The sequence below is a fragment of the Anomaloglossus baeobatrachus genome, chromosome 4, assembly GCF_048569485.1.
Source record: "Anomaloglossus baeobatrachus isolate aAnoBae1 chromosome 4, aAnoBae1.hap1, whole genome shotgun sequence".
NCBI lineage: Eukaryota > Metazoa > Chordata > Amphibia > Anura > Aromobatidae > Anomaloglossus > Anomaloglossus baeobatrachus.
Genome location: NC_134356.1, coordinates 492,238,542 through 492,265,867, shown reverse-complemented (window position 1 = coordinate 492,265,867; position 27,326 = coordinate 492,238,542). Strand labels below are relative to the sequence as shown.

The 27,326-nt window shown below is 51.2% G+C and overlaps 1 protein-coding gene across 2 annotated transcripts in view; it reads right to left on the bottom strand.

The window, feature by feature from the left end:
* The window catches only part of LOC142303918 (tropomodulin-2-like), a 139,148-nt gene extending 117,434 nt beyond the window's left edge, over nucleotides 1–21,714 (bottom strand). The window contains exons 1-2 of one of the 2 annotated variants that reach the window (XM_075345787.1): nucleotides 21,641–21,714; nucleotides 6,342–6,411 (exon numbers count right to left, since the gene is read on the bottom strand). The gene's annotated coding sequence lies outside the window, so the exon portion shown is untranslated. The remainder of the gene's footprint in view (nucleotides 1–6,341; nucleotides 6,412–21,640) is intronic. The other variant, XM_075345788.1, reaches the window with a different exon arrangement.
* Nucleotides 21,715–27,326: the final 5,612 nt, after the last annotated feature.

Here is a 27,326-nt window from a genome sequence, read left to right as displayed (position 1 = left end):
GTTCTCCCCTCCTTGCTCTGCCTCCAGCTTGTTCTCCCCTCCTTGCTCTGCCTCCAGCTTGTTCTCCCCTCCTTGCTCTGGCTCCAGCTTGTTCTCCCCTCCTTGCTCTGGCTCCAGCTTGTTCTCCCCTCCTTGCTCTGGCTCCAGCTTGTTCTCCCCTCCTTGCTCTGCCTCCAGCTTGTTCTCCCCTCCTTGCTCTGCCTCCAGCTTGTTCTCCCCTCCTTGCTCTGCCTCCAGCTTGTTCTCCCCTCCTTGCTCTGCCTCCAGCTTGTTCTCCTCTCCCTGCTCTGCCTCCAGCTTGGTCTTCCATCCCTGCTCTGCCTCCAGCTTGGTCTTCCATCCCTGCTCTGCCTCCAGCTTTGTCTCCCTTCCTTGCTCTGCCTCCAGCTTGTTCTCCCCTGCTCGCTCTGCCTCCAGCTTGTTCTCCCCTCCTTGCTCTGCCTCCAGCTTGTTCTCCCCTCCTTGCTCTGCCTCCAGCTTGTTCTCCCCTCCTTGCTCTGCCTCCAGCTTGTTCTCCCCTCCTTGCTCTGCCTCCAGCTTGTTCTCCCCTCCAGCTTGTTCTCCCCTCCCCGCTCTGCCTCCAGCTTGTTATTCCTTCCCTGCTCTGCCTCCAGCTTGTTCTCCTCTCCCTGCTGTGCCTCCAGCTTGTTCTCCCCTCCCTGCTCTGCCTCCAGCTTGTTCTCCCCTCCCTGCTCTGCCTCCAGCTTGTTCTCCCCTCCCTGCTCTGCCTCCAGCTTGTTCTCCCCTCCCTGCTCTGCCTCCAGCTTGTTCTCCCCTCCCTGCTCTGCCTCCAGCTTGTTCTCCCCTCCCTGCTCTGCCTCCAGCTTGTTCTCCCCTCCCTGCTCTGCCTCCAGCTTGTTCTCCCCTCCCTGCTCTGCCTCCAGCTTGTTCTCCCCTCCCTGCTCTGCCTCCAGCTTGTTCTCCCCTCCCTGCTCTGCCTCCAGCTTGTTCTCCCCTCCCTGCTCTGCCTCCAGCTTGTTCTCCCCTCCCTGCTCTGCCTCCAGCTTGTTCTCCCCTCCCTGCTCTGCCTCCAGCTTGTTCTCCCCTCCCTGCTCTGCCTCCAGCTTGTTCTCCCCTCCCTGCTCTGCCTCCAGTTTGTTCTCCCCTCCCTGCTCTGCCTCCAGCTTGTTCTCCCCTCCCTGCTCTGCCTCCAGCTTGTTCTCCCCTCCCTGCTCTGCCTCCAGCTTGTTCTCCCCTCCCTGCTCTGCCTCCAGCTTGTTCTCCCCTCCCTGCTCTGCCTCCAGCTTGTTCTCCCCTCCCTGCTCTGCCTCCAGCTTGTTCTCCCCTCCCTGCTCTGCCTCCAGCTTGTTCTCCCTCCCTGCTCTGCCTCCAGCTTGTTCTCCCCTCCCTGCTCTGCCTCCAGCTTGTTCTCCCCTCCCTGCTCTGCCTCCAGCTTGGTCTTCCATCCCTGCTCTGCCTCCAGCTTGGTCTTCCATCCCTGCTCTGCCTCCAGCTTGGTCTTCCATCCCTGCTCTGCCTCCAGCTTGTTCTCCCCTGCTCGCTCTGCCTCCAGCTTGTTCTCCCCAACTTGCTCTGCCTCCAGCTTGTTCTCCCCTCCTTGCTCTGCCTCCAGCTTGTGCTCCCCTCCTTGCTCTGCCTCCAGCTTGTTCTCCCCTCCTTGCTCTGGCTCCAGCTTGTTCTCCCCTCCTTGCTCTGCCTCCAGCTTGTTCTCCCCTCCTTGCTCTGCCTCCAGCTTGTTCTCCCCTCCCTGCTCTGCCTCCAGCTTGTTCTCCCCTCCCTGCTCTGCCTCCAGCTTGTTCTCCCCTCCCTGCTCTGCCTCCAGCTTGTTCTCCCCTCCCTGCTCTGCCTCCAGCTTGGTCTTCCATCCCTGCTCTGCCTCCAGCTTGGTCTTCCATCCCTGCTCTGCCTCCAGCTTGGTCTTCCATCCCTGCTCTGCCTCCAGCTTGTTCTCCCCTGCTCGCTCTGCCTCCAGCTTGTTCTCCCCTCCTTGCTCTGCCTCCAGCTTGTTCTCCCCTCCTTGCTCTGCCTCCAGCTTGTTCTCCCCTCCTTGCTCTGCCTCCAGCTTGTTCTCCCCTCCTTGCTCTGCCTCCAGCTTGTTCTCCCCTCCTTGCTCTGCCTCCAGCTTGTTCTCCCCTCCTTGCTCTGCCTCCAGCTTGTTCTCCCCTCCTTGCTCTGCCTCCAGCTTGTTCTCCCCTCCTTGCTCTGCCTCCAGCTTGTTCTCCCCTCCTTGCTCTGCCTCCAGCTTGTTCTCCCCTCCTTGCTCTGCCTCCAGCTTGTTCTCCTCTCCCTGCTCTGCCTCCAGCTTGGTCTTCCATCCCTGCTCTGCCTCCAGCTTGGTCTTCCATCCCTGCTCTGCCTCCAGCTTGGTCTTCCATCCCTGCTCTGCCTCCAGCTTGGTCTCCCTTCCTTGCTCTGCCTCCAGCTTGTTATCCCCTGCTCGCTCTGCCTCCAGCTTGTTCTCCCCTCCTTGCTCTGCCTCCAGCTTGTTCTCCCCTCCTTGCTCTGCCTCCAGCTTGTTCTCCCCTCCTTGCTCTGCCTCCAGCTTGTTCTCCCCTCCTTGCTCTGCCTCCAGCTTGTTCTCCCCTCCAGCTTGTTCTCCCCTCCCCGCTCTGCCTCCAGCTTGTTATTCCTTCCCTGCTCTGCCTCCAGCTTGTTCTCCTCTCCCTGCTGTGCCTCCAGCTTGTTATCTCCTCCCCGCTCTGCCTCCAGCTTGTTCTCCCCTCCTTGCTTTGCCTCCAGCTTGTTATCCCTTCCCTGCTCTGCCTCCAGCTTGTTCTGCCCTCCCTGCTCTGCCTCCAGCTTGTACTCCCCTCCCTGCTCTGCCTCCAGCTTGTACTCCCCTCCCTGCTCTGCCTCCAGCTTGTACTCCCCTCCCTGCTCTGCCTCCAGCTTGTACTCCCCTCCCTGCTCTGCCTCCAGCGTGTTCTCCCCTCCCTGGTCTAGCTCCAGCTTGTTCTCCCCTCCCTGGTCTAGCTCCAGCTTGTTATTCCTTCCCTGCTCTGCCTCCAGCTTGTTCTCCTCTCCCTGCTGTGCCTCCAGCTTGTTCTCCCCTCCCTGCTCTGCCTCCAGCTTGTTCTCCCCTCCCTGCTCTGCCTCCAGCTTGTTCTCCCCTCCCTGCTCTGCCTCCAGCTTGTTCTCCCCTCCCTGCTCTGCCTCCAGCTTGTTCTCCCCTCCCTGCTCTGCCTCCAGCTTGTTCTCCCCTCCCTGCTCTGCCTCCAGCTTGTTCTCCCCTCCCTGCTCTGCCTCCAGCTTGTTCTCCCCTCCCTGCTCTGCCTCCAGCTTGTTCTCCCCTCCCTGCTCTGCCTCCAGCTTGTTCTCCCCTCCCTGCTCTGCCTCCAGCTTGTTCTCCCCTCCCTGCTCTGCCTCCAGCTTGTTCTCCCCTCCCTGCTCTGCCTCCAGCTTGTTCTCCCCTCCCTGCTCTGCCTCCAGCTTGTTCTCCCCTCCCTGCTCTGCCTCCAGCTTGTTCTCCCCTCCCTGCTCTGCCTCCAGCTTGGTCTTCCATCCCTGCTCTGCCTCCAGCTTGGTCTTCCATCCCTGCTCTGCCTCCAGCTTGGTCTTCCATCCCTGCTCTGCCTCCAGCTTGGTCTTCCATCCCTGCTCTGCCTCCAGCTTGTTCTCCCCTGCTCGCTCTGCCTCCAGCTTGTTCTCCCCAACTTGCTCTTCCTCCAGCTTGTTCTCCCCTCCTTGCTCTGCCTCCAGCTTGTTCTCCCCTCCTTGCTCTGCCTCCAGCTTGTTCTCCCCTCCTTGCTCTGCCTCCAGCTTGTTCTCCCCTCCTTGCTCTGCCTCCAGCTTGTTCTCCCCTCCTTGCTCTGCCTCCAGCTTGTTCTCCCCTCCTTGCTCTGCCTCCAGCTTGTTCTCCCCTCCTTGCTCTGCCTCCAGCTTGTTCTCCCCTCCTTGCTCTGCCTCCAGCTTGTTCTCCCCTCCTTGCTCTGCCTCCAGCTTGTTCTCCCCTCCTTGCTCTGCCTCCAGCTTGTTCTCCCCTCCTTGCTCTGCCTCCAGCTTGTTCTCCCCTCCTTGCTCTGCCTCCAGCTTGTTCTCCCCTCCTTGCTCTGCCTCCAGCTTGTTCTCCCCTCCTTGCTCTGCCTCCAGCTTGTTCTCCCCTTTTTGCTCTGCCTCCAGCTTGTTCTCCCGTCCTTGCTCTGCCTCCAGCTTGTTCTCCCCTCCAGCTTGTTCTACCCTCCTTGCTCTGCCTCCAGCTTGTTCTCACCTCCTTGCTCTGCCTCCAGCTTGTTCTCCCCTCCAGCTTGTTCTCCCCTCCCCGCACTGCCTCCAGCTTGTTATTCCTTCCCTGCTCTGCCTCCAGCTTGTTCTCCTCTCCCTGCTGTGCCTCAAGCTTGTTATCTCCTCCCTGCTCTGCCTCCAGATTGTTATCCCCTCCCTGATGTGCTTCCAGCTTGTTATCCCCTCCCTGCTGTGCTTCCAGCTTGTTATCCCCTCCCTGCTCTGCTTCCAGCTTGTTATCCTCTCCCTGTTCTGCCTTCAGCTTGTGGTATGTTTTTTCCTGTCAGATCTTATAAGGAGGAGGCAAGAAGCTGGAGCTGCATCTCTTGGAAACATATGAACTGGAGATTCACAACTGAGCACCGTTACTACAGAAAGTCAGTGTAAGTCAATGGAATGTTATAATGGCAGGCAATCCTTGTATGAACTATACCATCACTGTTATATGAAGCAGAAATGATCATTTTTAACCACATGGAAAACATACTACCTATAATAAAAGTGTGAAAATTGTATGGATTCAACTTGACTTTGATGAAACAAATTGCACATCTAAAACATTGCTGTAAACATAATAGATATGGGCAAATTCACATTTTTATTGGCTTTGTTAGGTCATGTAAAACATTTTTAACTGCTTGTAAATAAAGGGTTTCATTATGTTGATATATATGACCAATAAATTCAAGAAAGCTATGAGTGGATAATGTGATATACAGAAGCTATAATAATGTAATTATAAAACTGTTCCCGGCCATCAGCATATTCCTTATCCAATAACTGGATGTATCACATTTATATACAGTGTCACTGTATTTATCATATAGAGGGAAGGGAGCATAGGACAGAATAAATGATTATGAAACGGCCTCCATGTAGGTTACACTGTCTCTATCTGCAGCCGTGGATTATCAGGTTAATAACAATCTGTCTGAGTCCCTCCACTAATCCACCTGCGTGGAGACAAATATGAATGTACATATACGACAGCGTGCTGAGATCTCACAATGATCTGCATAAATCATCAGATATGTAGATATGTGCCTTTTTTGTCTATAAAAACAGAAGAAAGAATGCAACTAAAAAGGAAGCAATCGGCAGGATTTTCCCATATGACGTACAGGCAGTGCTATACAGGCGCAAGGATGGTGAATCAAATCGTACCTTCAGTTTAGAGATTGGGTGTTTGATTGCAAAATCAACCTTTATCAAAGGTCGAGAAATGAGAGCACTGCTTGGGTGGCATGTGCATCGGGGCCAGACTGTATGTTGGGTCTTCAGTAATGCTTCCTCCCCTGGCTGCCTGTCTCCCCTCTATTTAAATTTCTCCTCTCTGCCGCCTGATTAACACTATGGCCGTTGCGTGTGCATTATTATTTTTTATCCAACTTTTCAATAAAATGGCTCTGGAATCAGCACATGCGTGTACGGTGATCTCTGGCACCATTTTACTGAAGACACTGTGGAGATGACTACGAACATCGGCAGCACATGCGCTGATACAAAATTCAATCTTTGCATGCGCCAACACTGATCTATTCATATTTACAGTGTCTTCAATAAAATTGTGTAGGAGATTGTGGTGCGCGCATGCGATGGGAACAAATAAATTCAATTTGAGCATGCGCCACCACGGTTCATGGTCATGTCAACAGTGTCTTCAATAAAATGGAACCGGAGATCGTGGTGCACGCATGCGCTGATTCCAGCGCCATTTTATTGAAAAGTTGGAGAAAAACTTGAAAATAATACTGTGCACAAGCCAGCGCATGATGTTAATCATGGCGGCAGAGGGGAGAAATTTAAATAGAGGGGAGGCAGGCAGCCAGGAGAGGAATCATTACTGAAGACCCGACCCACAAAGTCTCGCGCCAATGCACATGCCATCAACCAATGCACTCATTTCTGGACCTTTGATAGCATTTTTTTTCTATAATCAAACAACCAATCTCTAAACTGAATTTGATTCTCCATCCCAGCAGAATGGCACTGCCTTTACTTTATATGCTGACCAGTGGGAAAGGACCGATCAACTTCCATATAGTCATTCAGTGCTCACTTATGGGTGAGTAACTGCATCTTTAGCTCTAAAGCCCGCTAAATATTGAATTGAGTTTGTTAAGCAAATTGATCCATTTAATGCATAAATTTCCACTTACCAATTTTACAACAGCGCCAAAAAGATTAACTCCAGAAATCAGTTCTTGTGTGGTATCAGTGACCACAGCTCTGAGAAGAAAAATGAAAGAAAATAAATAAAAATATAATAATTAAAAAAAATCTGCAATTTGACTGTTTTTTTTCTAGCAATTAGAGGTATTATTTATTTTTTTTTTCCATTTTTAAAGGGAATGTGTCACCCTTTTGTGTTTTTTTAGTTATTAATATGGGCATACAGGTGGCATAGAGGTGACAGTAGCCATACCTGTATGTGTGACGCCCTGGACTAGCCAGTTAGTTACAGGTAGACCCCCTGCACAAACACCAACCCCTAATAAGGTGACAGCAGCCAACCTACAAACCCTTGTCACCTCTCTCAGAGTTTAATGATCACACCAGGGGGTAGAGCCATGCGGTTGGCCACGCCCACCTAGGAGTCCAGAGGGCCTGAGACAGGAAACAAACAGTCAGTGTGTGAGAGTAAGTGTCAGTGTCAGCACAGTGGCGTGGAGTTGAAGTTCAAGTGCAGCAGGCCTGTGGCGTCAGGTCTGCAGCAACAACACTGATCGGTGCCGGAGTCGTAGCCCTGGTACCGTGGCAAAAAAGGCAGACGGCTCCTGCCTTCCATGCTGCCTCCCCCACTGCCCATATTCTGTTGCCGCTGCCTCTCCACCCGGTTCACCACCCCCGACATCGGTGGCGGAGTCCATCCCAGACGCCCACGAGGATCCACCTGCAGAGGCGGCCCGCGGACGGCCACATGATCGGCCTGCACCGGCCCCGTTGCCCTGGAAGGACCATTCCCGGAAGGTGCCCGTTCCTGATGTGGTCCCGCCGGTCCCGGAGGAAGCCGCGCCCTGAAGACACCCCGGCCCCGGCAGTCTGCCCGGCCAAGAGGGAGGTGGGCGCTGCCCGGAAGAAGGCCCAGCAGGTGAGGCTGGTCGCTCCTGGATCGCACGCCTTGGCTGAGGCCTTGCGGGGTGGCCGCTGCGAGGCAGCAGAGCCGGCCACAATACAGTGGGGTTCCCCACGGAGGGTGTTGGTCGTAGCCGACACCGGGGAGCTCCGGCTGAGCCAGACCCCCGCACCACGAGACCCCGGGCAAGCAAACGCCCCGTATTGGGAGCGGCGGCCGAGCCAGCTGGGCCAGGACATTGAAGCCCGGGAGAAAAGAAAAGCCGAGATCCTAGCCCGTACCATCCGGGAAAAGGAAAATCTCAGGTGCGCCACCTACCGGGTGCGGGGCCCGACTTATCAAGGCCAAGTCCGGCGATTTGACCCCGACCGAGGATGGGGGTTTATATACGAGCCTGGATTGGAGGCTGAAGTATTTGTGTCCTGCCGGGACGTGTACCCGCACTTGCCCGGAGGTCACCCGGACCGTGACCTGGTCACTTACACCCGGCATTGCGGGGAGAGGGTCTGGTTTGCCCTCAGCGTAAAGAGAAAAGGGTACCCCCAGTCCCCTCCCTCGCTGTACAGTCCTGAGGTGATGGTGGAAGAGGAGTGCGAAGATGATGAAAAGTAAAAGGTAGCGGATCCCGGCTACCCCAGTTGTTGTCCCCGTTGGGACTATGCTGCCAATCCCCGTTGGGACTTTACTGTTTTACCCCGTTCTAACAAAGACAAGGCCGTGAACTTGCAGGCCACCCAATAACTTTTGGGTTTGTAAATAATTCCCGGACCACCCTTCAGATCCCACAGCCTCCGGAGAGGCAGACAGGAGGAAGGGCCTGCGGCAGAGGAGGCCAAGGTCCCTTCACCAATGCAACCGGTGACAACCCTCTGGGTCAGGGGTTCCCTGGACGTGGGGCCTCTGAGAGACTGCCGGGTAAGTAACTTTTTACCCGGCCCGTTTGGGCAACACCTGGACCCATTCCTGGACTGGGGAAAAGGGGTGCTGCCTGTTTCCTAGAGGCAGCATCAAGGCTAGGTTTGTTTGGGTGAGTGACTGAAGGACCTGGTCCCGTTCGCGTTAAATAAAACTGTTTTTTTTATGCAACGTTTAAAAATGTGCCTCCCGCAAGGGATGATTTACAAAAGTATGCTTGAATTGTAAAAAGTTTTGGATACTTGTATTTCTGTTTTCCCGTTTTATCTTTTCAGCAAACAAAAATAAACCGGTGGTGGTCGGGCAGCCCGCGGACGGTCTGTATTAAACCAAGGGGGAATGTGATGCCCTGGACTAGCCAGGTAGTCACAGGTAGACCACCTGCACAAACACCAGCCCCTAATAAGGTGACAGCAGCCAACCTACAAACCCTTGTCACCTCTCTCAGAGTTCAATGGTCACACCAGGGGGCAGAGCCATGCCCACCTAGGAGTCCAGAGGGCCTGAGACAGGAAACAAACAGTCAGTGTGTGAGAGTCAGTGTCAGTGTCAGCACAGTGGAGTGGAGTTGAAGTTCAAGTGCAGCAGGCCTGTGGCGTCAGGTCTGCAGCGACAACACTGATCGGTGCCGGGGTCGTAGCCCTGGTACCGTGGCAAGGAGGTAGACGGTGGTTGCCGCCTGCAGGAGCCGGGAAGACGGCTGCTGGAACCGTAAGGGACCGGGACAGGGTAGTGGCCCGCCGGTACCGAACCGGGGAGCCAACTGGAAACCGGAGCACCAGGAGGGGTACTCAGACCCAGAACGAGGTCCAGAAGCCACTGGACCACATCAAATTCACTGATTGAGGTCTGGACCTTAGGTCCTTTCCCGTCCCAAGACCCGAAAGATGTCAACAGCCCACAGAGGGGGATAGAAAGCCACCGCACAGGCAGAGAGATCCCACGGGCCAGCGCCTGCGGGCAAACAAGTTCCCCGACACACATCAAGCCGGGGAGCGGACTACCGTTGCTGAAGCATAGGCAGCCAAGTTCTACCACAGAGGTGCAGGAGAAAGGCGGGGACCACCAACCTGAGAAAGGGGCAAAGTGCAGCCGGCTGCGGGCATCGGCCACTATCCTTTTTGGTTTACCAGAGACTCTGGTGTATCTGTCATAGTGAGTACAACAGTGCCCTCAGGCCACGCACCGCCCCACACCATCTTACCCGCACAACACAACCACCGGGCCCATCACCCCCTGCCCACGGAGGGGTCAACATCAGGCTGCATAACATCGTCCCCGGGAGCCTAGTTAACGGCAGCGGTGGAGTCTACATTCACCACAACCCATGGGTGGCGTCACGAACTTACATCACTAAATGCCACGGCCGTGAACCTTCCCCACCGAAATCCCTACACGTAGCGCCAACTCCCTTTCAGAGTGATGTGACCCCCGGGTCCGGGAGGAGCTCGAGCTACCCACCGACGAGCACGGATCCGAGCGGCTCGGCAGCCGGCCGAGCCCCGGGGCGGTACATATGCCTCCTGGGTGAGGATCTGTATTGGAAAATTCCTCTTTTATACCTTCTATCTTTCAGGCTATGGGGCGTGTGCTGCCCAGAAGATAAGCCGGCCTCCAGTATTCATTATAGACTGGGCATACAGCTTACATCGGTGTGTCATGTCTACCATGGGCGCTCTGTAGAGTTCTGATCCTGAAATTAAAGTGAACTATACTTTTCCTTCCTCAAAAATCTAGTGTCAATACAGTAGAAATATGCTAAGAAAGAAGAAGGGGCGAGGGTGTAACAGCAGCACCTTCTCAATGTCTATGAGCCTCAAACTGGTAATCAGCAGGCCCAGTGGGCAGAAGTCTGACCCGACAACTGCAAATCACAAAATGAAATATACACAAGGACTGGAAATATGCGAGATATATACAGCATCTCTGCAGGCACTAAACTCCACTGTCCGGACAAAACCTAGAATAGGTAGCTGTGGGCAATAAGCCCAATATCACCATGAAATCCGCAGCCCCGCAGTCAGGTATGTGCCCCCTGTGCCCAGCTAACATTAATCACATTGTTCCCAGCAGTGGGCCGCTGATTCCATGACCCCGTTCTGGGCATTTTCCTTACACCAGCCTCGTTAGAGATGCCACTCGTGTGCTCGCTTCTTCTCCAAAGGAGCTGGGCTCTTTTGAAGTCTATAAGGAAATTGGGATAATAACAATGATCTCATTGTCAAATGCTCTATTTAAAAGATAGGGTACCATTAAATTAAATAATACCGTATTCATGTAAGTCTTCAGAAAATGACACGGCTTTAATGATCCTTTATGAAAATCTTCTCTAATAGCAGTTCTTGGCAATACAGTAATGTCACTCTCCATCTAAAACTACTAAAAGAACACAGAGAAGACACAATCTCCTGTGTCTAGTCCTGGGGAACACTGCCTATTTACCAAGGGAAGATTAGTGGTGGAAAGGTGATAATTTGTTTTAACCGAGCAACCCCTAAATATGAACTGATTAGACTAATATTTTAATATATAACCCATACATGTGTAGCCTTTATATTTGTATATATTAGCTAGACCCTCCCTGTGATGCGAGAAGTAAGAGACACTTAAGAGTGAAGGGGAAAGCTGGAGGGGCATTATATGTGGGGTCATTATTTGATGAGCAAATGTTATAAAGTCACACAACTTAAAGCGTAATTGTCGTTTTAAAGGGAACCAACCCGCAGGTTGTTGCCCTACACACTAGAGGCAGAGCCATAATGGCGCTAGGATGCTGATTAAAATGATACCTTTAAGTCCTCAGTGGTTGATACGTTTTAATGGCTAACTGAAAAGATGGTAATAATAGCAAGCTTTTGAGACTATGCAGGTCTCTTCATCAGGTCAGCAGACCTGTGTAGTCTCAAAAGCTTGCTATTATTACCATCTTTTCAGTTAGCCATTAAAAAGGTATCAACCACTGAGGACTCTCAGTTCTTTTAAACATTTTTTTATTGCTACTGGCTAACACGGTACAAAGATAGATTTTACCTGTACCTTTACCTGAGAAATCCAAGGCTTTATTTCAGAGCAATCTTTGTCCAAACTTTCCAAAATGACATAGTAATTTGTGTAGTGGCTTGAGCATCGAGGCAGCACATTGAGGGTCTGGTCCTCTGTAATCATTCCTCCTCCTGCCTTGCCGCATTTTCTTTAAGTTTTGCTCCGTGACCATTACCGCTGTTGGCAGCACGTGACATGGTTTTCAATAAAATGTTGCCGGAATCAGCGCATGCGCTTACTGCGATCTCCTGCGCCATTTTACTCAGGACACTGTGGAGATGACTATCAGTGGTGGCGGCGCATGCACTGATAAAAAAAGAAAATACAATCTGCACATGTGCCGCTGCTGCTCATTTTTGTATTCACAGTGTCACCAATTACATGACGCCGGAGATCGCATTACGCGGATGCGCTGATTCATGTGCCATTTTACTGCAGACGTCACAATAGCAATGCACACACATCACCAACAGCAGTAATGGCGGCGGAGCTCAAAATTGAAATATAGAAAAGGAAGCAAGGCAGGAGGAGGAATAGTTACAGAGGACCCGACCCTCAATGTCCTGCCTCAATGCTCAAGCCTGTGTGCAAATTACGCCCTATGGAAAGTTAAGACAAAGATTGCTCTGCAATAAAGCCTCAGATTTCTCAACTAAAGGTATGATTTTAATCAACATCCGGCACTGCCTCTGGTTTATAGGGCAAAAACCTGCTGGTTGGTTCCCTTTAATTTTTACTTCATAAATCAACAGTACAAATGCAAATAAGAAACTTTGTGATATATCTTATCTGAGTAATCGGCTTCTTTCTCCTCCTGGACTGATCTTTGACTCTCAAAAGTCTTAGGGCGGCTTTGCACACTACGACATCGCAGATGCGATGTCAGTGAGGTCAAATTGAAAGTGACGCACATCCGGCATCGCATGCGACATCGTAGTGTGTAAAGCCTAGATGATACGATAAACAAGCGTAAAAGCGTCGTAATCGTATCATCGCTGCAGCGTCGGCGTAATCCATAATTACGCTGACGCGACGGTCCGATGTGGTTCCTCGTTCCTGCGGCAGCACACATCGCTGTGTGTGAAGCCGCAGGAGCGAGGAACTTCTCCTACCGGCGTCACCACGGCATCCGTAGGATATGCGGAAGGAAGGAGGTGGGCGGGATGTTTACATCCTGCTCATCTCCGCCCCTCCGCCGCTATTGGTCGCCTGCCGTGTGACGTCGCAATGACGCCGCACGACCCACCCCCTTAGGAAGGAGGCGGGGCGATGGCCAGAGCGACGGTCGCAGGGCGGGTGAGTGCGTGTGAAGCTGGCGTAGCAATAATTTTCGCTACGCCAGCTATCACACGATATCGTACCTGCGACGGGGGCGGGGACTATCGCGTGCGACATCGCAGCATCGGCTTGCGATGTCGCAACGTGCAAAGCCCGCCTTAGTTTCCAGGTAAAATCTGTATTCAGTGAATACAAATATTCAGATTACTGAGATATAGAAATTGTTTTTTATAAGATTCTATGTAGAAGGGAGGGGGGAGCTCTGCCGATAGAAAGAAGCAGATTTGTGGGATAAAATATATTAGAGTTTATTATTTTCATGTGAACTATTGATTTACAACATGAAAATTAAAGGGAACCTGTCAGCAGAAATTTTGCACTAAACATAAAAGATTCCCCCTCTGCAGCTCCTGGGCTGCATTCCAGCAAGGTTTGTGTTATTGTGCCCCCTTTCTGACCAAAATAAAGACTTTATAAAGTGTTACCTTTTTGTATGCAGATACTGTAAATGGTACACGGGGGCGGGCTGTCTGGTGTCCGTTAGTCTGCCTCCTGCCGCTTTAGGCCGTCTCCCATCGCTCATTTCCATAGCTGTGGACGCCGCCCAGTGCTCCAGAGGTCCCCGCGCATGCCCAGTGCCTATCTCTCGTGGATGAGCACTGTGCCCAGTGTCACCGCTGGTGACGTGTGCGCAGGCTTTAGATTATGGGCGGCGCTTTGATTTTCATTACCAAGTAACCGCCCATAATCGCGTGACCGCGCATTCCCCATCTGCCTCCTTCATTCTGCGCAAGTGCGGGCCTGCTGACCCCACGTTACCTCTTTCCCATCTTGCCCTGAGGCAGGAAATAGATGGGAGGAGCGGAGCAGGACAATCCTGCGTCTAATCCTGATCGGTGGTGTCCTGTTCCGCGCTCCTCCCATCTATTTCCTGCCTCAGGGAAAGAAGTAACGTGGGGTCAGCAGGCCCGCACTTTCACAGAACGAAGGAGGCAGAGGGGGAATGCGCGGTCACGTGATTATGGGTGGTTACTTGGTAATGAAAATCAAAGCGCCGCCTATAATCTAAAGCCTGCGCACACGTCACCAGCGGTGACACTGGGCACAATGCTCATCCACGAGAGATAGGCACTGGGCATGCGCGGGGACCTCTGGAGCACTGGGCGGCGTCCACAGCTATGGAAATGAGCGATGGGGGACGGCCTAAAGCGGCAGGAGGCAGAATAACGGACACCAGAGAGCCCGTCCCCGTGTACCATTTACAGTATCTGCATACAAAAAGGTAACACTTTATAAAGTCTTTATTTTGGTCAGAAAGGGGGCACAATAACACAAACCTTGCTGGAATGCAGCCCAGGAGCTGCAGAGGGGGAATCTTTTATGTTTAGTGCAAAATTTCTGCTGACAGGTTCCCTTTAAAACCACAGTTACTCTTTAAAGGATTGTTCCCATCTTAAGGAGTTATCTGCTGTCCATAGGATTAGTGATATCCTACTAGTCAGTGGGGTTGAATCCTGGGCTACGTACCAATCCTGAGTGTGGGGCTCGGTTCAGCCCTGTTTGAATGGTGCGTTGGCCAGACGTACCCATCAATGCTCTATTCATTCTCTATTTGTCAAAAAAAATTCGAGCGCTGATATATCTCCCACAGCCAGACTGAGAGTGCATGGATGGGGGATGCATATGTATGACCACTGCTCCGTTCAGTTGGATGGGTGTTTGTAAAGCCTCGTTTTCAGGATCAATGAGGATCTCGACTGATTTGCACATTTTGACCTACCTAAACCTGGAAATAACCCTTGTGGCCCACTTGTTGGGCAGAGCATGAGGCGCCAGAACACCTGTACCTTCAGGCCAATAACTAGAATCTCTTACTGAATTGGTCCTACAGGGGGCACCCACTGACAGGCATTTAGGGCATATGCCACATTAGTGTTTTGGCCCCTTGATGGGTGGAGAATAAAGCACAAGACTATCTGTATCTGCAGGTCCTTAGCATGAATGTGTTACTGGATTTCTCTTAAATTGGGTCTCATGATAGACAATTGTGCCATAGCCACATCACATGACTTGCCATACACAATTAATGCGGGCCCCACAGCTGGTACCTGCACACATCTCCAGAACGGGGGTCTCCATTACAAGTTGTGGCAGTGCCAGTAGAGGTGGCCAAGCATCTGGCGTCCCTCGCCAATGACTGCTATGGGAGTTACATACAGCGGAGCACCTGTGCTTACACATATGGACATTTCTAGGTTCTACAGTGCTGTTCTCCATCCTGCAGAACTACATCTCCCAGGAAGCTCTGTCTGCACCAGAAAGTCACAACCACTGACCAATGTATAATAGGACACTGCATACATTACATTTATCGGTCATCTTGTACAGATGGCACCCTTCCCTTTGCGGTTTAGCTCTTCTTATATTGATTTACTCCACATCCACTGCTATAGTGAGGTCAGATGTAAGCGCACCCCATACAGAGGATACAACCCTCCATTACTGCCTTCATACATATGTGCTTCCTGCAGTTATTGATTGCTGAGGATGTTCTCAGAATCCATCACATATGGCATCTGCGTTATTGGAGCCTATATAAGTGGCCATGATGCACCTAGTACCTTCTGTGGGATTTTCGACATCAGATGTTCCATTAAAATATCTAAAACGTCAATTATGTCTCATACACCACAGGTCAGGAGAAACTATTACAGGATGATTTAACCAGTTCAAGCCCAGAAGAAAGAGGATCCCAGACGAGGATAAGCCATAATGGTTTATTTGTCCATTTTAGATATAGGGGCAACTGGAGTAGTAAGATGATGATGATGGGATGACACCAACTCTACGGAGAAAACTAAAAGCGTAACGCCATGCGCAATATTTCACACTTGTGTAAGAATGAGGAGAGTTGGAAATACTTTTCTGTGTATTGTGCTCTGGTTTTATTTATTATAATGAAGCCATTCACATGCAGATTCATAGGAAATAGTGAGATTCCGTCATAGATTTTATTAGTCGAGAATGAATTTTAATTTTGTCCCAGCGGCGTAGTAAAATTTGGTAGACTAATGTCTTGGTTATCGTTCAACAATTCTTTCACCACTGAGACCATTAAAGGGGTTATTCTGAGATCCTAAACAGTGTTGCCAAAGTGAGGGAATGGTATGAAATAACAAGAGAGCCTATACTCTCCGTCTCAATAGGAACCTGTCATGTCAAAATATGCTATTAGCCCCCCCATTATTCATTATGGGGTGATCTGCAGGTTATTAACATTCTAAAACTGCCAGGCCGTCACACTGGGAGGAAATTAACTTAAGCAGGCAGAGCCCTCTGTCAGTCAGTGCCAGGTTACAGACGCTGCTCACTGTATACCGAGCAATGACTGAAAGCCCAGCTACTGGAAGAAAATGAATTTATGCAAAGCCGGCTGTCAGTCAGTGCAAGGTTACAGACGTTGCTCACTGTATACTATACTGAGCGGTGACTGAGCCCAGCTACTGAAAGGAAATTAATTTATACAGAGCCGGCTGTCAGTCAGTGCCAGGTTACAGACGTTGCTCACTGTATACTGAGCGGTGACTGAAAGCCCAGCTACTGGAAGGAAATTAATTTATACAGAGCCGGCTGTCATTCAGGGCCAGGTTATAAACGTTGCTCACTGTATACCGAGTAGTGACTGAAAGCCCGGCTACTGGGAGGAAATTCAGTCAGCGCCAGGTTAGACGCTGTTCACTGTATACCAAGCAGTGACTGAAAGCCTGGCTACTGGGAGGACTGAAAGCTTGGCTAATGGGAGGAAATTAACTTAGGCAGAGCCAGCTGTCAGTCAGCGCCAGGTTACAGACGCTGTTCACTGTATACCTAGCAGTGACTGAAAGCCCAGTTACTGGGAGGAAATTAACTTATGCAGAGATGGCTGTCAGTCAGTGACGGGGATGTAGTTACAGACGGAGCTCACTGTATACTGAGCGGTGATTGAAACTGCTCCAGCAGCACCTCTATGACTGAAATCCCAAGGCTGCTGGGAGTAATAAAGGTAATTTCCTCCTGGTTGCCTGGATTTTAGTGCAGTGGCCAGGAAGTTTTGGAACACTATTAAGCTTCAGATGAACCCCATAATTAATAATGCGGTTTAATAGCATTTTTTTTACATGACAGACTATCTTTAAAGGGACTCTGTCACCTCCAAAAGTGTTATTTACAGATATGCGGTAATCTATAGTTAAACCGCGTTTAAATTATGATACTGGAAGAGCAGCTATAATGAGAAAATTAAGTTAGATCCTCCCTGCAGCCTCTTTCTTGCACTTATTGTGGCGGTGAAGGGGGCTACTACAGTCATCACTCACTACACAGTGTGTGTATGTAAATCTGGCTGTCACTCAAGGTATAGGTGAGTGATTACAGCACGATCACTGTGTAGTGAGTGGTGATGGATACTGCACTGCAAGTGGCTGCAGGGAGAACAAACTTCATTTTCTCACTGTAGTTGAGCTTCCTGTAAATCAGTCTAACATAATATAAACACACAGAAAACTAAGTAAGTTTTGAAGGTAACAAGTTCCCTACAAATCAGCTGTCTGTGTTTGCTACAGCAATGGTGCTGCTTTCTACCCTGGTGACCGCTGCAGCCAATTACCTCCTTCTGACAGAATGAGATCACTATGACCAATAATCAGCAGCAGCATCACATGATCAGACAGATAGTTAATCACTGCAGCTAGGCAATCAGAGACTAGCAGGGAGCACATCTGATCAAATATTTTAAGATTAGAGGCTGCTTTCACACATCCGGTTTGTGCTGAGCAGCTCAATCCGGCTCAAAAACCTATGCAATGGATGCGGCGAAAAAAAACGGATCCGTTGCATGCGTTTTTCCATGCGGCCCGTCCATTTTTTGACGGATGCGACTTGATACTGAGCATGCACAGTGCAAAAAACCGCATCCGGCGGCCGGATGTGGTTTTTGCCGCAGGACGCTGCATCTGAAGTCTATAGGCTTGCATTGTAAATCGTGTCGCATTGCGCCGGATCCGGCACGATGCGGTTTTTTCGCCGCACAAAAAAAGTGCCAGGCAACGTTCCATCCGGCCGCCACATGGGCTAAATATGCCGCATCCGGCAAAAAACGTACGCAAAGCAAGGCCATGCGGCACAATACAGCGCTAATGCAAGTCTATGCGGGAAAAACGCAACCGGCGGCAAAAAAAACGGTTGCGTTTTTTTCTGCAGAGCGCCGTATTGTGCCGCACAGCAAAAAACGGATGTGTGAAAGCAGCCTAAGAAAACCCCTGTAAGCAGTACACAATGTAGCCAATTTTTGTGTTTTCCTCTCCTTCTTCCCAGAGCCATAACATTTTTATTTTTCAATCCACACAGACATATGAGGGCTTGTATTTATGAGGGCTTGTATTTATGAGGGCTTGTATTTTTGCGGGACAAGTTGTACTTTTAAAGGACACCGTTCATTTTAACACATAGTGAACTGTAAGGCTGAACAAAATTCCAAATGGGTAGAAATTGTGGGAAAAAAAACAACACAATTCTGGCATGTATTTTGGGGAATTGTTTTTATGGTGCACATTTTGTGGTAATAATAACCTCACAACATGATTCTCTTCATCAGTATGATTACGGAAATACCAAACATGTCCAGATTTTGTATTATTTTAGTGGAGAAGAAAAAAAAACAGACATTTGCCCCCCAAAATCTTAGTGGTTGTGTCGCCATTTGCCAAGACACATAATATTTTCATTTTTTGGTCAATGGAGCCGTGAGATGGCTTGTTTTTTTTTGTGGGGCGAGACAATGTTTTTATTGATACCATATTCGGATAGATATGACGTTTTGATCACTTGTTACAGCAATTTGTATTGTACTGCAGCGACAAGAAAAAAAATTGGATTTTTTTGCTTACTGATCGTGATATTTATCTTTATACTTTGATAGATTGGACATTTGTGAATGGAACAATACCACATGTGTATTTTTTTTAATAATCTTATGATCTTTATTTTTAATGGGGTAAAGGGGGTGAATTGAACTTTTATGTTTTAAAAAAAAAAATCCTATCTTCTAAAAACATTTTTTTACTTTTTACTGGTTTTATCAGTCCCGGGACTTGAAGCTGTGATCGTCTGATTGCTTCTGCTATGTACAGTAGTGCCATACCATTGCTGCATATAGTCAAAATCACAGTCGCCTTTGAAGCCCGACCACAGGCAGGATTTCAAAGGACCCCTTTGCAGGAGAGGCCCTCCACCCTCATACAATAGCATGCACCATACACTTGATTCACTATGTAAATAGAAAAGCAGCATTTTATCTACTGCAATGTAGCTCAGTGTTAACAGCACTGCGGTCCGGGGTTCAGATCCCAAAACAGACAAGTTGTATGTTTGTTCTCTCTATGTTTGCCTCAGTTTATACCTACACTCCAAAGACATACTGATAAAGAATTAGATTGTGAGCCCCAATGGGGACAGTGATGATGTTTGTGTTATTAATAGTGCAATATAAGCAAGTAAGAAATTAATTTAAAAACTACCCATATTATTATTATTATATAGACACATAGGTAAAAATATGAATGACAATAATGTGATATTTGCATGTAGTTAAACAGTAGCCCCCAGAGTCTGTTATTGGAGGGTCCTGGCACCCCAGAGTGCACTGATCAATATATGATACCTCTCATCAGTTTAATACTGGATGTTTCTGCCGGTATCAAGTTAGTATCAATATGATTAGTATTTGATAGAATTGTCGTCTTATTCCGCATCAATCTTCTTTCACTATTACAGATCAGTGTTATTCTCAGTGTTCGCTGAATATTCCACTTTTATTTCAATCAGCGTTACATAATGGAGAAGACGCCACAGCAGGGAATCCCAAATAGCGAGATATAAATACCAGCAGAGAGGGATCACCTATATCCACAGAACAGCGGAAATACTGGGTCATGCTGCAGAGCACACACCCTGCTGCACACAGCTGGAAGCACCATGACCAGGGCGCACGCGTATATATATATATATATACACACACACATATATATGTATCTATCTAGCTATGTATGTATGTATGTATGTATATACACACACACACACATATACATTAATTATATTATAATATATATATATATATATATACACACACACACACACATTATATATATATATCCCATTTTGCTCTAAGATCTAAGACTTTCCTGTGTACACAAAAGGCCTTTTTCTCTCATAAATTGTTCACAAATTTGTCTAGATCAGTGTTAGGGCCGTTTCACACATCTGACATTTCGCCGGATTCGTCACACTCCAGTACAGTGTTAATACTATACAATGGCATCGCGGCAAGCTCCGGTCACATACTGTCATGTGACCGGAGGTTGCCGCAATGCCATTGTACAGTATTAACACTGTACTGGAGTGTGACGGATCCGGTAATCCGGCGAAATGTCAGATGTGTGAAACGGCCCTAAGGCCTCTGCCACACTCACGTGAATTTCACGCACGTGCCGAGAGACACGTATTTTCCCTGCGTGTTGCGTGCAGGTAAGTACGTGTGTCTGGTACGTGCGTGACACGTGTGTTCTACGTGTGCTATCCGCGATAGCACACGTAGAACCGGTAATTAACATACTCACCTGGTCCTTCCTGCTGTCCGCGCTGCTGTCCGTGGTGCTGATCCTCGGTCTCCAGCCCTCCCGTCTCCCCGCTGCTGCTGCTGCCAGGCAGTGAAGTGAATATTCTATGAGATTAATGAGCGGCGGTCGGCAGCAAGAGGCAGCAGCGGCAGAGACAGGAGGGCTGGAGAAGGTGAGTTAATGTTTTTTATTTTTTTCCCTGACATGTGTGTTTTCTCCGGCGCGTGTCACACGGGACCGCATCCACACTACACCCGTGTGGTACGGGTGCGGGCCGTGTAACACCCGTGCTGCGGGAGAAAACACTGACATGTCAGCGCTTTGAAAATCGCACACACGTACAAACGCACACGGACACACGTTCCGTGTGGTTTTACGTGTGTGTGCCTGCTACCATAGGGTAGCATTGCTGTACATTTCTCCGTGCCGCCGGTACGTGTAAAAAATGACAAACACGTGCCGGAGGCACGGATGTGTGGCGCAGGCCTTAGTGAGCGCTTCTGTTCTGAGATAATCCATTCACCTCACAGGTGTGGCATATCAGGATGATGATTATTGCACAGGTGCGCCTTAGACTGGCCACAATAAAATGTTGCTGTAAAATGTGCAGTTTTACAGGATTGGTGGTTTTGAGGGGTCAGAAAATCAGTTGGATTCTGGTATGACCATCATTTGCCTCACGCAGTGTCACACATCGTCACATACAGTTGGTCAGGTTGTTGATTGTGGCTTGTAAAATGATGGTCCACTCCTCTTCAATGGCTGTGCGAAGTTGCTGGATATTGGCAGGAACTTGAACACACTGACATATACCTCCATCCAGAGCATCCCACACATGCTCAATGGGTGACGTGTCCGGTGAGTATGCGGCCATGGAAGGACTGGGATGTTTTCAGCTTCCAGGAATTGTGCACAGATCCATACAACATGGGGCCGTCATTATCATGCTGCAACATGAGGTGATGTCGTGAGGTGATGTCGTGAGGTGATGTCGTGAGGTGATGTCGTGAGGTGATGTCGTGAGGTGATGTGCGATATACACCACTCATGATAATGGGAGCAAAAACAAAAGTATTGCATCTATATTTCTAGTGTGTGTATATGTTATATAATTCCATCCCCGTACATGTAGCCAGCAGCTTGCAGCAGTTGGTGAAATCAGCGCTGTAGTAGGATCCCGGAGTGCCTGCTCTCCAGTGCAGTGATGGAGGGCACAACACACCCAGTTCCATCACACAGGGCTGCAGCAGAGCCATCACACACTGCGCCCATGTAGTCAGTGGCAGCACACCGCAGGCTGATGGCTCCTACCTGCCACACTCTTCATAGGTGTGTGCTGCTCCAGCCCCCCCCCCAGCTGTCACCCCATCACACAGGTGCAGCAGCACAGCACAGAGCACACTGTTACCAGCCACCTGTATAATGAATGCTGCCGCTCACCAATACCAGGCGCATGAACAGCACGATGTGTACAAAGAAGCATCGCTGCCCTTACCCTGCAGTCTCCCGTTAGCTCTTCCAGTGATGTCCAGCAAGGGTACCGCTTCTATCCTCCGACCGATAGGTGGCGACATTCCAGCAGCAGATACAAAGCATTGACTACTGAGTATGCAGCCGCCATCTTTACTCAGGTATGAATGAGACTACGAGGAAAGATTTTATTCTGACAGACAGCTATTGCTTATTACCTGAGAGTGCCAATAGCGAAGTAAGTAAAATAGCAGCCAGCATGTGTTAGGGACGGTCTCTGTCACATACACAGGGAAATAGGCGCCTTGTTACCAGTAGTAAATATGGCTAACATCGTCCTAGGGATGAATGACGTCACATCGCAGGTAACGAGCTGTACTAGTCAGCTTTACTGACCAAGGGCATCATGGGAAACGTAGTTTATAAAGGTGGATTATAGACAATGTAGCTGTGAGGGCGGATTAAGGAGATGAATTGACTGCATTGCATGTAGCCATTACACTTACAAGCATTGTTTATTAAATCTGCACATATATATGTGTATATATATATATATATATATATATATATATATAATATATATATATTGATGAATAAATCATTTTCCCATATGAAGCTGAACCCGCATATATACTCAGTTGTGGTTACTGCAAGTAAAATATAAAAATAATTTATTCCATGGCGCTTTACGGTGAAAGAGGGTATACGTACAACAATCATTAACAGCATACCTCCCAACTTTTAAAGAAGGAAAAGAGGGACAAAGTTTGCGGCGCGCGTAGCGCGCCGCGGCAAATTTTTAGGCCACGCCCCCTAACCACACCCATTTCACAGTCACGCCCATATCCACTCCCCATCCACACCCATTCAGCACAAACACGCAGGCAGCCGGCGGGCCTCCAGCACGGACACGCAGGCAGCCGGCGGGCCTCCAGCACGGACACGCAGGCAGCCGGCGGGCCTCCAGCACGGACACGCAGGCAGCCGGCGGGCCTCCAGCACGGACACGCAGGCAGCCGGCGGGCCTCCAGCACGGACACGCAGGCAGCCGGCGGGCCTCCAGCACGGACACGCAGGCAGCCGGCGGGCCTCCAGCACGGACACGCAGGCAGCCGGCGGGCCTCCAGCACGGACACGCAGGCAGCCGGCGGGCCTCCAGCACGGACACGCAGGCAGCCGGCGGGCCTCCAGCACGGACACGCAGGCAGCCGGCGGGCCTCCAGCACGGACACGCAGGCAGCCGGCGGGCCTCCAGCACGGACACGCAGGCAGCCGGCGGGCCTCCAGCACGGACACGCAGGCAGCCGGCGGGCCTCCAGCACGGACACGCAGGCAGCCGGCGGGCCTCCAGCACGGACACGCAGGCAGCCGGCGGGCCTCCAGCACGGACACGCAGGCAGCCGGCGGGCCTCCAGCACGGACACGCAGGCAGCCGGCGGGCCTCCAGCACGGACACGCAGGCAGCCGGCGGGCCTCCAGCACGGACACGCAGGCAGCCGGCGGGCCTCCAGCACGGACACGCAGGCAGCCGGCGGGCCTCCAGCACGGACACGCAGGCAGCCGGCGGGCCTCCAGCACGGACACGCAGGCAGCCGGCGGGCCTCCAGCACGGACACGCAGGCAGCCGGCGGGCCTCCAGCACGGACACGCAGGCAGCCGGCGGGCCTCCAGCACGGACACGCAGGCAGCCGGCGGGCCTCCAGCACGGACACGCAGGCAGCCGGCGGGCCTCCAGCACGGACACGCAGGCAGCCGGCGGGCCTCCAGCACGGACACGCAGGCAGCCGGCGGGCCTCCAGCACGGACACGCAGGCAGCCGGCGGGCCTCCAGCACGGACACGCAGGCAGCCGGCGGGCCTCCAGCACGGACACGCAGGCAGCCACAGTGAGGCGGCCGGTCGCCTTCACAGACAGGCGGCCGGCCGCCTTCACAGACAGGCGGCGGGCCGCCCGCACAGAGAGGCGGCCAGCCGCCCGCAAAGAGAGGCGGCCGGCCGCCCGCACAATTAGGCGGGGGGCGCCCGCACAGACAGGCGGCGGGGGGCGCCCGCACAGACAGGCGGCAGGGGGGCGCCCGCACAGACAGGCGGCAGGGGGGCGCCCGCACAGACAGGCGGCAGGGGGGCACCCGCACAGACAGGCGGCAGGGGGGCGCCCGCACAGACAGGCGGCAGGGGGGCGCCCGCACAGACAGGCGGCGGGGGGCGCCCGCACAGACAGGCGGCAGGGGGGCGCCCGCACAGACAGGCGGCAGGGGGGCGCCCGCACAGACAGGCGGCAGGGGGGCGCCCGCACAGACAGGCGGCAGGGGGGCGCCCGCACAGACAGGCGGCAGGGGGGCGCCCGCACAGACAGGCGGCGGGGGGCGCCCGCACAGACAGGTGGCGGGCCGACCGCACAGACAGGCTCCGGCCGGGGGTGAGGGGGGAGGGAGGGAAATCAGCGCTGGGGAGATTAGTTTACTGTACCAGCAGCAGCACAGGCAGCGCTCCTCTCTATGCCACGTCTACTAGGATGGTAGGAGGGAAAAGCAGGGAGGCGGAGAGTGGGTGGGCGGAGCCCGGGAGCCGGCCGTCCCGCCCGTGGCAACGGGACAAACAACGTAAAGCGTGAAAGTCCCGCTGTATCCGGGACGGTTGGGAGGTATGCAGCATGTTAGAATGTATACATAAGATCCCGCTGGTGGTGGCCGCAGCTTATAGGCCCCAAATCTGGTGACAGGTTCCCTTTAAAGTGAACCTGTCAGGTGCAATATGCACTCAGAGCCAGGAGCAGTTCTGGGTGTATATTGCTAATCCCTGCCTAACCGTCCCTGTATACACTAGCATAGATAAAGAGATCAGGAACAAATATTTTTAAAGATCTTATATCTTATGCTAATGAGCGCGGGGACTAGTCACAAGGGCGTTACTTCACTTGGCTAGTCGGCTCGCATAGCATGTTAGCATGTTATTACGCCCCTGTGTGAGTACTAACACGCTATATGAGCCGACTAGCCAAGTGAAGTAACGCCCTTGGGACTAGTCCCCGCGCTAATTAGCATAAGATATAAGCTCTTTAAAAATACTTTTTCTATAGATGCCTTTATCTATGCTAGTGTATACAGGGACAGTTAGGGAGGGTTTAGCAATATACACCCAGAACTGCTCCTGGCTCTGAGTGCAGATTGCACCTGACAGGTTCCCTTTAAAGGGAACCTGTCACCAGAAATTTAGCAAAAAAAATAAAAGATTCCCCTCTGCAGCTCCTGGGCTGCATTCTGGAAAGGTTCCTGTTGTTATTGTGCCCCCTTTGAGACCTAAAATAATACTTTATGAAGTCTTACCTTTTTGTATGCAAATCTGTTTTTATGGTCACGGGGGCGGGCTGCCTGGCGTCCGTTATTCCCCCTCCTGCCGCTGTACGCCGTCCCCCATTGCTCATTTCCATACATGAGGACGCCTTCCTCATGTAACTGTCCTCCTGAAGTTTTGTGCATGCCCAGTGCCACTCTCGCGGGAGTAAGCACTGTGCAAAGTGTGAACGCTTTTGAGGTGATTGCGCAGGCGCGAGATTATGGGCGGCGCTGTGATTGTCATCAGCAGCGTCATCCAAGTACCCACCCATAATCTCGTGCCCGCGCTTCTCACTCTGCCTCCACCGTTATGCGCAAGCACTGGCCATATGAACCACGTTACCTATTACCATGGGCGCGAGATTATGGGCGGCGCTGTGATTGTCATCAGCAAAGTCATCCAAGTACCCGCCCATAATCTCGTGCCCGTGCTTCTCACTCTGCCTCCACCGTTATGCGCAAGCACTGTCCATATGAACCATGTTACCTATTACCATGGGCGCGAGATTATGGGCGGCGCTGTGATTGTCATCAGCAAAGTCATCCAAGTACCCGCCCATAATCTCGTGCCCGCGCTTCTCACTCTGCCTCCACCGTTATGCGCAAGCACTGGCCATATGAACCATGTTACCTATTACCGTGGGCGCGAGATTATGGGCGGCGCTGTGATTGTCATCAGCAAAGTCATCCAAGTACCCGCCCATAATCTCGTGCAAGCAGTAATAGGTAACATGGTTCATATGGCCAGCACTTGCGCATAACGGTGGAGTCAGAGGGAAAAGTGCGGGCACGAGATTATGGGCGGGTACTTGGTTAACGCTGCTGATGACAATCACAGCGCCGCCCATAATCTCGTGCCTGCGCAATCACCTGAAAAAGCGTTCACATGCGCAAAACTTCGGGAGGACAGTTACATGAGGAAGGCGTCCTTGTGTATGTAAATGAGCAATGGGGGACTGCGTAAAGCGGCAGGAGGGGGAATAACGGACGCCAGACAGCCCGCCCCCGTGACCATAAAAACACATTTGCATACAAAAAGGTAAGACTTCATAAAGTATTTTTGTAGGTCTCAAAGGGGGCACAATAACAACAGGAACCTTTCTAGAAGCAGCCCAGGAGCTGGAGAGGGGAATCTTTTATTTTTATTGTGAAATTTCTGCTGACAGTTTCCCTTTAACTGGTAGGGGAGCCAGGATAAAGCAGAGCTGAAGCTGTTGGGAAGCTAGGACCCAGCAGCTCTGCTCCACAGGCAGGAGACCACTGATCGGTAATAGAAGCCTGCAGATGTCACTCTGCATAGGTTATTGTCACTGCTATCTGCAGGAGATAAGTGCTGATTGCACGGTCTCCTCAGCTTCCTGATTCCCCGCGTGTCTGCAGCAGTGAGAAGCCGCACACGGGGAATCAGAGAACAGCTGCAGACAAACGCAGGCTCCGGGACTGGGGGGGTCGGCTCTGGTGCAGGGGGGGGGGGGATCTCTGCTGCAGGGGGGGGTCGCTCTGCTGCAGGGGGGTCGCTCTGCTGCAGGGGGTGATTCATACCTCAGCAGCAGTCACAGGAGTAGGTGCGCGGTCGGCTCTGTAATGAATAGTAGAAGGGAGAAACAGCGAGGCGGGGCTACAGTGGGTGGGTGGAGCCGGGACAAACAGCCTCACGGGCGGGACCCGGGATCAAAGGCTCAGAAGAGGGACTGTCCCGCTGTATCCGGGACGGTTGGGAGGTATGATTAACAGTACAAAACAGACTGGTATAGGAGGAGAGAGGACCCTGCCCGCGAGGGCTCACAGTCTATAGGGAATGGGTGATGGTACAATAGGTGAGGACAGAGCTGGTTGCGCAGTGGTGTACTGGACTGAGGGCTATTGTAGGTTGTAGGCTTGTTGGAAGAGGTGGGTCTTGAGGTTCCTTTTGAAGCTTTCCACGGTAGGGGAGAGTCTGATGTGCTGAGGTAGAGTGTTCCAGAGTATGGGGGAGGCACGGGAGAAATCTTGTACGCGATTGTGGGAAGAGGAGATAAGAGAGGAGCAGAGAAGGAGATCTTGTGAGGATCTGAGGTTGCGTGCAGGTAGGTACCGGGAGACTAGGTCACAGATGTAGGGAGGAGACAGGTTGTGGATGGCTTTGTATGTCATGGTTAATGTTATACTGTATGTGTATATATATATATATATATATATATATATATATCAGTATATACACAATACATACTGTTGCATTGACCACAACTGTGTGCTATATACTGTATGTCTATATATAATATATATATATATATATATATATATATATATATATATATATATATATAACTGTACCTGTGCAGTTGTGGTCAATGCAGGTGTGTGTGTGTGTGTGATTTATACTTATATATATACAGTA